The following is a 12,050-nucleotide window of genomic DNA, read 5'->3' as shown; positions in this document are numbered from 1 at the left end:
GGATTGAGCTTGCGCGCAAAAGATTGCGAAACTTGTTCTCTCCCTAGAATACACCATCATGTGCGCAGGAATACTTGCATTTTCACGCTTTAGGGATTACTTTGTACTGTCACTACCGGCCATCTGTTCTTTCTGAAACCTTGGTATACAACTAGAACTACTAAGTCTGATCGACTGTTTGTGCATCTTTTTATGTTGTTCAGCCACTCCTACAAAAGGCACTGTACAAAGCTATTACTATACTTGCATGAATGCAATGGTGCAATAAAGTGGCCTCTTAGTGAGAATGGATGCCATCTTGCACCCACCTCTTCCACTCTGCGCTTGGATGGCGCAGACCCGTTGAGAATGAGCGAGGCGCGTTCGATATAGGCTCGCAGAGTGCCCTTCTGCCTGAGTGCGTTTCGCGCCGTGAACCAATCTGTCACGTATGGGCTGGCAGACAAGTGCAAGATTCGGTAGCCCCGACGCTTGAAGTACGTGTCGACGCTCAGCTGGAAGAGCACCGGTATGCCCCAGTCCAGCGACAGGGCCACCATGACGTCCAGGGTCTCCAGCTTGGATCTGCAACAAGACAGGCGGCGTCCACGATGGGATGGAAATGCGACGGAACGTCCCACCGCTGTTATCCCGTCTTTGTACGAAACGCCGTGAACTGGCACCACGGCGATACTTACGCCTCAGCAAAGATTTCTATTTGATCCTACCTGTTTTTTTTTTTTTGTTTTTTTTTTTTTGTGCGCACGATGGGATGTACTCCAGGTACTTTTCAATAAATGCTGACGGTACGTAGCCTGAATCAGTACGTTGCTTCGGCTTCAGGCCAGTCAACCACGACGGACCAAATCGCACGTGCAGCGCGCGTCATGTGATACGGCGTCATTAACTCCTGTGGACCGCCATTGGACAGGGTATGACCGCGGCCCTCGCCCTCTAACCATTCGCAGTCTTTTCTCTCCTCAGATTTCGCGGCGGACCACGATGTCAAGCAGCGTGGTCCGGCAACGCCCGCTTCGCGTGGGCGGGGCCTGGGCCCCTTGCGCCAATAGGTGACCGGTAAAAAGCGCAAAGGCTCATGGGTACGTCGTCTGCTACCGCCACTTCCGGTTCGAGATCTCTCCTGCCCTCCCGTACGCCTGCGTGCGCCGGCGGCTGTCAGGCGCGTGTGTGCGTGTTGTTTATTTGTCACAGGGTGCTTACCTGTCAGATAAACCCCTAGTAGGGTTAATCGTTGTTATTTATGTAATTCCCGTTGCATGAGCGTTTTTTTTTTTTTCGGTGGAAATAGATAAACGACAAGCACACACGTGCGTGAAAGCCGACGGCGTACGGGAGGCCAGGAGAGCTCCCGAACCGGAAGTGGCGGCTCTCCGCGGGAGAAAACAATGCACCCATGAGCCTTTGCGCTTTTTACCGGTCACCTATCGAGGGCGGCTCCCGTACCGCGGCTGCTTCGAAGCGCTCGAAGGGGCCTGTCTACCACACCCGACCACTTAGGCTGTACCATAGCTACACATACTTAATCCCCATCCCCACGTATACTAGCGGCCCGTATGACTCTTCTAGTTCAGTGCTAGCCATATTGTCACATCTTTTCACGCCTGTGGAGCATTGTTTACGGCAGGAGATCCGTTCTGCCAAGCGGTGGCGACAGGCGACGGGCCATATTGGCGGTGCACGGTTCGGCTCTCCGTCGCCGCTCTTCGTGTCGCCTTGTGCGGACGACGCCGGCGGCTGCGTGAGCACGCCCGGCATGCACACGGGTGGTGGTTCTCACGGGGCTAAAGCTTGTCGAGAATATTTGAAAACAGGTTGAACACCGGTGCCAAGTGGCACGTTTGTTCAACCTTCTTCGCTGAGAGTTCGGACGGCCGGCCATTTCGCAGTACGCTGTTTCATCCCGCCGTGCGAATGTGCTCTGCGCCTGGCCGGACCAGGCCAGACTTGGACAGGGCATCGCGTGACGGATCAGCGCGCGGACTTGGTCCGTTAAACGGATCGGCCTTTACTAGACAACAAAGTGAAGATATAAACTTCGACGCTTATACATTGCTTACCCGCAAATTACTTCAAAATACAAGTGTTTCCGCACTCTCCCTCTCATCCCTCCTCCTCTTAAAGAGACACTAAACGGAAGTTAAACTTCTGTTTTTGTTTGCGTTACATCATCATCATCAGCCTGTCTACGGCCACTGCCGGGCCAAGGCCGCTCCAATAGATCTCCACTTATCCCGGTCCTGTCCGAACTGCGACCAATTTATCCCCGCAAGCTTCTTAATCTCCTCTGCCTACCTGACTTGCTGCCGCCGCCTGCCACGCTTGCCTTCTCTAGGGATCCACTCTGCATTGCATAGACTAGTACAAAAAAAACACACTTTCCATCGCTTATCGGGTCTATAAAGCAGAATTTAATTTATGAAACCTGAAATAAGAAAAATACCGTGCGACCTTTGAGGCGGCCGCAACAACAGCAGTGACGGGTAGCCATCTTTCCGTGAGATTGGGCGATGTCCATCATTGCAGTTCAAACCTGTTTCTTTTTCTATTCATGCAACATGCTTGGGATCCCGCGTTATCGTTGGTTGAGCATTATCGATATCTCCTGAATCGGCATACCACGCTTCTGCCACGTTGTCGCCTGTAGATCGAGTCAGATATGCCTGCCAGCACCCCTGAGAATCGTAACGTTCGCTAGCCGAGGCGTTCAATGTGGCTGAATGCCCTCCGCGTCATTGTGAGGCGCATTGCCCTCACCTTTGGATCTTTCCTAGCTCGGCCCTGTGTCATAAGAGGCATGTCCGCATGCACTAGGCCGACAGTCAGTTGATTCGGCGCTATGCCCGCAAACTGTCGGTGCTTACTTAAACAGCATGGCAACGAGAACTCGCCAGCGTGTCAGTGTCAGGTCTGCACGCAGCCTGGCAACTCGCTCGTTGAGCAATCGACGTTTCATCGCGAATTGGTGAATGCAATATAGAAATCATTGTCTAAATAAAAAGAAAACAAAAAAGCGCGCCAATCCCCCTTGTGAAGGTGGTTGGAAAGCGAAGCTGTAAACGACAACACAGCCCATGCGACGTCACTTGAATTCACACACGTGGCTCTACAAAGAGTGAAACCAGAGAGGTGAAATGCACTTAACCACAACCTTTATTACTTCAAAGAGCTATTCTTTGCTAAGTTTAAGTCAATGCATGATTTTTGAACGGTTGTCAGTTAAGTTATATTGTTGAAGCACATGAGTGGAAACTCTTTTTTTATAAAATTAAAGGAAGCTCAAACCCGGTGTTAGGACGATCTCACTTCTCCGTCTCTGCCGCCGCCGACGGAGGTGACGAGAGAGAGAGAGAGTAAACATTTATTTCTGAAAAGTGGGTGAGGGTAAAGAGGGTGTTAAAGAAGACGGGCAAGGGCGGCCATCCTAGTCCGTTAGGCCACGTGCCACGGCCGCTGACCTAGCCCGTTCGACCAGTGCAGCCTGGTCCTCGAGCTGGCCGCGGCGCAGCACGCACTCCCAGTGCTCGTAGGTTGGGTGGGTGGGGGTGAAGGGTTAGTAGGGCACTGCCATACCAAGTGGAGTGTTGTCAATGAGGAGTTGCAGTGTGTGCAGTTTAGTGAGTACGTGGTCGGAGATATGCGGTGTAGATGTTGGTGGTTATAGAAGTTGAGTGTTGGTCTGTAGGCGGCGCCAGATCCGAAAGTCCGCGACGGGAAGGGAGGGATGAGGTGGCGGGTCGTGGCGGCGGGACTGACGGTAGTGGGAGAGTCCGTCCGGTGTCCTACGTCACCACAGGCACGGCACACTGGAACAGTTCGTCGGAATGGGCGGCAGCGGTGCATTACGCTGCCAACCTTCCCGTAGAAAGTCACGTACTTCTTTTGGAAGGTGAGCAGGGCGGACCTGGTGTGCCCCATGAAGGGAGCGTGCAGAAGAGTCGGGCCGTTTGATTGCAGGTACTCCATGAGGTTAGTGCTTGTTATGGTTTGAGCTTCATTTGATTTTTGTAACTCCTAGCGCATGCGCAAAGCGCGCACATGGCTGCTACACGCGTGCACAGCAGTGCGAGAGGTCGCGTGACGCTATCACGTGTCATTCAGCGAGAACGCATCTTACCCGATGCGTTCTCGCTGATGTGCTCGAAGATGTGCTCGGTGAGTGCACGGTCTGTCTCCCCATGCGAGCACCGTCTGGCTCGTAGCTCAATCGGTAAGACAATGGGCGCTCGCTCCGTTTCTCTATCCGCTCCAGGTTCGATTCCTGATGGTGCCATTAACTTCTTTTATTTGTTCGCTGGAGTTTTCTGCTGACACCAACGGTCGTGACAGGACCTTGAGGAGGAGAGGTAAAAAGCTTCGCTTTAATAGAACGTGAATTTGCTAATTGTGGCGTATTACACCTAGCGCTTCAGACCACTAGGACAAAACCCCCAGTGCGGTCGATGGGGAAATATTAAGGATATATATCTTATAGGCTGTTTATTTTTATTTTTAGTTCCGGCATTCCCAGCATCTTAGATGAGTTTTACTTGAATAACGCTTGTGCAGTAAGCGTCCCCCGAATCCCCACAAATATCTTGACTAGCGACTGCGTCCCTGGGGCAGAAAAACAGTTCGCAAATATGCGATCCTGCTGCTGATTGCTGTTCTAGTTTACCCTGCGCAAAAGGTGCTTCCCGTACCTTTGTTTTGCGAATTACAATAGTCATTTAAGTTGAGTTCAATTTTTTTACCTATATTAACTTCACTGACTCTCTTCCCGCCCTTTATTGGGCCTACGTTTTCTACTAGCGCATCAGTCGCGCGGCCATATATGCAGCCTACAGCTCTGGTCAAGCGAATTCAGCGAAGCGGCGCATGTGGGCTTGTGTGGAGCTACTTCGACTTAATAGACTGTACTAAGCTTGATACAGTCTACAAAATCACAAACTAAAGCCACATTCTTCCGTGCACAAACATTGTCGTAGCTTACTTATTTGTGACCGAGCGAACGAATTCCGACTACTTTGCCGGCGACCGGCCGACTGAGTCTGTCGGAGGGTCGGCGAGCCCAGCAGTCAAGAAAAGCCCGCTAAAGTAAGCTTCCCACAACACGTCATAGGAAATCGGCAAGGAGGATGTAGAAAGGAGGACTGCACTTTCGCGTTGATTTTTCTACTATAAATAAATTAGCGTAAACGCACCCAGACGGGTCGAAACATGGCCTAAGGACTCCAGGCTTCAATTTGCACGAGTAATCCTGCAATGTTTTACTAATAACTTCGGTGTCCCTTCAAGATTACTCACCCCGTCGGCCAAAAGAGACAAGGAGAAAAGAATCAACGTGGCGCTAAACAGACGTGTACGAAGACAACATGCGACAGATATAGGCGGCATTCTCGTTTTGTGAGTATGGCGCCTGTAGTCGAGTGGACTCTTTTCCCCCTCTATTTTTTTAAGCGCAGAACCCTTTAGGGGCTCGCCTTATCGTCGTAGCTCGCTGTAACGGTCGATGTCAAACGACTGCCAGAATCAGGCAGTGCTGCGAGATAACGGACCCAAGCAGAGCCCGGCGCACCAGTCATAGGGCGTCCCGGAGGGGCTTCGAAAACCAAGCGGTTTAAATAGGATACAAAATAGGATACAACGGCAGGATACAAAAATTCTGCAACCTTTGTAACTTAATTGTGAACAACCAAATTATGAAAAGGAATTACAACTTCACTGTAATGACACAGCCATCCTGAAGAGCACTTTTCATATAATTGTCTTTGAGTAAGGGGCAATGGAACAATACGCAGTCAACTTCTGCTGAGAATTCGCGGTAATAGTGTTGACCGAGACCCGTCTGCGCCTGCGCTCGCGCTGAAGGGCGAGGAGGAAGGGCGAGGAGGCGCGGACATGACTAAGGCAGGCCCGCGGAACTAATCCCCCTACCGCGACGAATGCCCATGTGCCAAGACGGGTCCCGGTCAACCCGGTAACAACGTACTCGACAGAACGGACGGACTGCAAAAACTCTCTAATGCTGGCTTTCGGGCGAGGGGTTCGTGCACACACAGTAGAACGCTTCACGGAGCCCTAGCCTACGTCACTGCCAAACTTGGACAACTGCATCGGAGTGGTTCAGTAGTCTCAAAGAACCGCTTTCTTTTTGACGCCCCCGTAGATAGCAGCGAAAGAAACTGCCTGCCACTAGCATTTAAAGGAGTACTGGCACCAAATTTTGATACCTAAAAAATGATATAATTGGCTTCAGTAGTTTGTACAGATGCCTCACAGAAACTTTTGCAGCGATCCGAGGCCGGAATCACATCTAAAATCGATTTTGATTGTCCAGGCCGCGAGCTTCCACAAATCGGCAGCACTAGCGCAATCGCTTTCGGCGTGACGAAACATTGGCCTGCGTGTCTGGCCGGTTCAGGGTGACGTCATATAGTCTTTTTCAGAACCGGAAACTATATCCTGCGCTGCTGTTGTCGGTGGTATTCGTTTGGGCAGGAGACGTGGGAGTAGCTGTGTGAGCAATGCTTGTAAACCTTGCGTGTTCGACGTCTTTGCTCTTCAGTTCGTTGCCGGCGCATTGTGTTCGGCACTGGTGCCGAAAACTGCGCGGTGCGCGATGTCGACGGGCACCGCGGCGACGCGGCGGTGCGCGTCGCCGAGCTCGCCCAAGTTGTGCTATGGCGAGCTCGCGGTATGCGAAGTACTGCTCGTGGAAGCCTGCCCGAGCAAATCGACGACGACGCCAAGATGCATTATTTTCCACGCGACAACATGCAGCGCTAAACGTGGACTGAGTTCGTGCGCGCCGGCGGCCGCAAGAACTGTCGCGCAAGCCAGCGGGCTCGGGGTTGCACGGGTCACCTTGGGTGTTGGGAACTTAGTATCGTGACGACTATTTGATCGCTGGTATCTGTACAACTGCGAATGACCATCCCTTACACAACTTTTCACCACACTATCATCCCCTTTTTCGCATATGAAGCTTTATTTTGGCAATAATTTCCGTTTCAGCGATCGGTGACCAAGACCACGGAGCAAGATATAAAGAGGAGCGCCGACTGTGGCCCAGAAAAAATCTTTTGCTCGGGCCGATAATGTCCACGCGCCGCCGGCCGCCCAGCTTTCCCTTTGCTCTCTTCCTCCTTCGTTCGCCCTCTCGTCGCTGTGCCTCTGTACATAGCTCTTCCCTTCTTCGCTCTCCCCAGAGGCATCTTTTCTTGCGCAGCGACGTCTGTCTTATGCCTGTCCTACTATGCAGGAGGCATGCGTGCACGCGCGGAATTTAAAAGCCCGTGCGCGGCCGCAATAGACGGCGCAGATAATCGCACGCCGCCGCATACATGGCGATCGCTTATTCCCGGAACGTTTAGTCTGACATTATGAATATCCACTAAAAATATTGTACTAACCCAGCACATCTAAGACGCAACTGAACGACGACGACTTCAGAAGCACCGAAGAATGAGCAAGAGTAATATGGAACGCCACAACACAGTCTAGCGTGATTCTGCTTACGACGAATCGATGCAGCGCAAAGGTTACCCTCTGTTTTTATCCCGCTCTCCGGCCGCGTGCTTAATTATTTATGCTGCTTCTGCGCACGAACAACGCTTACGAGGGTCGCCCGGAGACTCCATCGGCAAACGGCAATGATGCACATTTCTGTGCCAATGACTGAATTGGACGGCTGCCCTGTTGTATCAAGTGTACAAAAACACTGTCAGCTTGATAAGGAACCCAAGAATATCAAACGCATACTTCATTTTAACTCATGCCGCAACTTACCGCCCGATGTTCACTGTCGCTCTACGGTCGTGTTATCTCGTCGATAACACCGCGGTCTCCAAATAAAATGCTGTGATTTGTATGGCTGCAATTTTTTGGCCTACCAGGGTTCCCGGCGTTTTTTTTTTTTTTTCGTTAAGCGGCTGACCAGCAAAACAACCGGCTCGTTAAACATTTTCTTTCGGCGAGTTATCGCTAAATGAAGGCTTGTGAAAAGACCGCACTGTCAGGGACTTGATCTTGAGCAGATTGCTACGTCGCGGGCAGTCGCGGGTGATGTTATCGCGTTTCTGTTCTTTTCTGATGAGCGTGTAAGTGCCGACCCGTGTTCTAGGCACACTCTGTTTTGGACGCAAGTTGCAGAACTGCGAGAAAGCTGAGGGAACTTTTATAATCGCCAGTGATCAGAACCAGTTGCTCCTTTCACCTTTTGTAAAACCTGTTAAAGCACAGCCAAATTGGAATTCCCAAATTTACAAAACGGAGCCACATTTTCGGCAAGCACCGCGCAAAAGGTAGTGTTTGTATAGCAGCCATATGTTTGTATGTGGTCTCTATATTTTGTTTTCCCGCCATGCAAACCAATCCTTAACGTATCTTTGCCGTACGGCCACTCAATTCCTTCGGGTCCGGGTTACCCGGAACGTGCTGTCGAACAAGTTAATCAACTGTGCGAAGGAGGCGCGCAATGAACGCGAAGCGGCGCCAAAGCAGGCTCAAAGCAGTCCGTGCCCAAAACTACCGTCGCCGAAGCAGACGACAGAGCCGACGAAATGCGTTCCGCCAACTCGCCCGCCGGCGCACCGGGAACGCCGGCCGCTTAGCCGCCGCCGGCTAAGGTCCCTTTCGCTGCGCCATCTACATTGTGCTCCGCGAGTTATGGACATTAAGAGCCCGCCGGAGAGAGCGAAGTCGGCGCTCCTGTTTATCTTGCTCCGTGACCAAGACATCTGCCGCGGCCTGTTTTGATTCTAGCGCGCAGGTGGCGCCATCTTTCGGCCGCTCGCCGCACCGTGGTGCCGGCAGTGCTGGGTCGGAGCGCCGAACCTCCGCTGCCGGTCAGCGTAGGCTTACCTTACCATCGCGGCAAATATCTCAACGCCACTTTTAAATTCAGCGCTGATAACAACTCCTAGCACAATTTTCAACACACTAACATCTACTTTCTCGCATGTGGAGCTTCTTTTTCGTGATCAGATTGATTAGAAGAGTGGCGACAAGCTGTTGCTACCACGGTCTGCGCCGGTTCGAGCCGCAGTGATATTAAAAAACGGACGACGGCGAAGACATCGCCGGCCTAATCGCCTGGCCAAATAAAGTTGTTCTGTCTGTCGGGTGGCAGCGACTCATCCGAGTTTGACGATTCAGACGACATGTCGACTGCGCGGGCGAGTCGCGGACCATGTGCAATCGTAGCAGACGATGCGGCGAACGCATGGAGGAAAGAAAAACGTCCCTGACGTCACGGGTGAGACCGTGACGTAAGGCTGGCCCGCTTGCAGGCTTGCCTTCGAACGGCCATTTTCCCACGCGGCGACCAAATTTGAAATTGGTTGCAATAAACGTGCTATAATTAATTCTGTGTTGGCGGCTGACGGCTTTCGGTTCGATTTTCGTAATTACTGGGCCAATAGGTATTCTTTACAGCATAAAAACTGAAAGCGAGAAATTTTGTGTCAGTACTCCTTTAAGTGGTGTGACGCGCTAGAGCCTGGGTCCCTAGCGCCTCTTTTGAATAAAACGAACCCTTGACTTAGCTATAACGATGCGGTCACCATAGAAATCAAGGACGTTGTGAAAGAAGATGCAGAGCCCCGAAGCTATCTACAGTAGAGAATAATCGATGGACCATCTAATGACGCTTTCTCTCTCAAAGAGAGGCCGCACTGTGCTACTGTTGGCGGACCAAGAAAATACGCGGCGCCGTGGTCACGCGCAGCATCGCTGTAAATGAAGCAGGAGTGTTCGCATCAGCCATGTTCGCTTGGATTGCCACTGAGTGTGATAGGGATGCGAGAAACGGGCTCTACTATTGGGGACAGTTCTGGCACAAACTACCTCTTGGGAAGATAGTGGGCGCGCTCAACGTAAACCCAAAACACCGGCTTTCAATAAATTTCAAACAATAGCGAAAATGAGACCCCGCGGATGGCAAAGGTAGTATCGATAAAAAGAACAAGTTTATTACAGAGATGGTATATACGTTTGTAAAACACGGAAGATTTTTAGTTGATTCTTTCCGTAATCGTCACCCATTACGACATGATTTAAGTATGCTGCCCGACACTTCGTTTGGGAAGGCATGTCGCCACGCGAGAACGTCGCGCGTATCTCCATTACCTTGGCCTCGGATCCGGCCAGCTGAGGTCGAAGCGACGCAGGAAGCTCCGGAGTTCATCCAGGTTGTCCAGCTGGCTAAAGGCAATCTGGGCGCAGCGCAGAAACAGCCGCGACACCTGCTGGGAAGGCAGTTCCGAGTCGCCCTCTTCCAGCACCAAGCTCAAAATGGCAGCCGTGGCCACCTTCTGCTGCAGTGCCTGCAACCGAGCATCGGGGCGGTCTCTTTTACTGCAAGTTAGTTAGGACATCGCACGTATGAAGACTGCGTAAGAAATCGGCCACGTATCTGCGTGCTTCGCCGCAATTGTTGTCGAAAAACACAGCCTTCTTACTCCCCTGCCACGTGACACCATATCCTCTATCCCACTCCCTCCCCTCACGCTCTTTTTCTCCCCTCTCTTTCCTCTCACGATAAGCGCAATAAATTTTGTTCAATTGAATTCAATCCGATTTTTGCTAGCGTTCTCGCTGCTCGCACGCCTTCTGTTGGCAATCTTCGTTACTACTGAGCTTTGACCACGTCCAGCTAGAACACGAGCGGTTTTATATAGTTTTTAGTTTACCTTACCTCACTTATGCGTTTGTACTTTCTGTCGCAAAACCAAGCCCACGTCTAAAACTAAAAGAACGGTGCTGGTGTCAGTAATGCGCGTTCGTTTCTGCCTATAGTTCTGCCTTAGGTTTTGTTTTTGCAGGACAATGTTTACATACGTGAAGCATGCGACTAGTTCGAGTAGTTCAGCAGTTTGGAACGGTTCCGCCTACATATGTTTCTTGTTCAAACAAACTTTTCTCCGAGAGGCGGAATCGAGTGACAGACAGACAGACAGACGGAGAGACAGACAGACAGACAGACAGACAGACAGACAGACAGACAGACAGACAGACAGACAGACAGACCAAATTTTCACCATTAGGCACCCTAAGAAGGCTATCGTCGTAAAAAACTAGTTATAGCAAATTACTAAAACACGACGGAATATACAGATTAAATGAAAAACTTTTGAAATATCTGGCCCGAATTTATATGGGCGGTCATGGGATAACTGGTGACTTTTAAAGGGGCCCTGAAGACTAAATACAAGTTTGTTTTTTGAAAGATTTTGTGCTGTATAGTGCTTCCGGCGCTTGTCCTGCAGCGAATGATGTTTTATTCACTGACAAAATAAACAGTTCAAGCCAAAATTTTAGTTCTCTCGCTAAATCATGTGTTTCCTGGCGTCAGCGATGGCGTATTCAGGAAAGGTGCCCAAAACAAACGTTACTATATTGTTACGAGACATTTGATACATTCGCTGCAGAGAGCACGCTAGATGCGCTATGCCGAAGTTGGATCATCATCAAGGCGGGAGGATGAAGAGGACACTGACGGTGATGCCCGTGTAGTTCGGTCCCTTGCTTGCGCGGCGCTCTCATCCGCCGTCCCTTCTGTAAACGGCAACTTGTAAACAAGAATTGTAAATGCACTTCTGTTTATACCGCTCTAGCCCGTATGAATATGGACTAAGGCGGCCGAAAACGGCAAAATGTCTTTTTTTTTTTGCCTTCTGTATTGTCTGCCTTCATAGATGCTGAGACGATGCCGCTCAAGGACCGCTGTCCGCACTTGCTCCTTTTCTGAACGGATTTGAACCTGGCTTACTTTTGAATCGGTTGATAGCAATCATTCGTGAAAAACTGGGTATGCTCGACAAAGAGGGTCACGCAAGTGGCGATGTCGCTGATTCCAATTGGCCAGTGTCGTGCCAAGGCCCAATCATCTGTGCTGCTTCGGCCAGCATAGTGCGCGTATAGTACACACTGGTGCGTCTGTGTTTACGTGCCCGTTTGCAACGTTCATTGTTTGTTTCACCATTATTAATGCTATAAAAAGAATTCGCGCAAAATTTGAGCTCAGATAGCACGTTCTGCAAGCGTATAATGCCTGTACACCCTGTTTACTT

This window comes from Haemaphysalis longicornis, unplaced genomic scaffold (genome assembly GCF_048455015.1).
Source record: "Haemaphysalis longicornis isolate Haplotype H1 unplaced genomic scaffold, Haemaphysalis longicornis Haplotype H1 scaffold_9, whole genome shotgun sequence".
NCBI lineage: Eukaryota > Metazoa > Arthropoda > Arachnida > Ixodida > Ixodidae > Haemaphysalis > Haemaphysalis longicornis.
The sequence above is the reverse complement of the archived record's forward strand: the minus strand, read 5'-3'. Positions refer to the sequence as shown.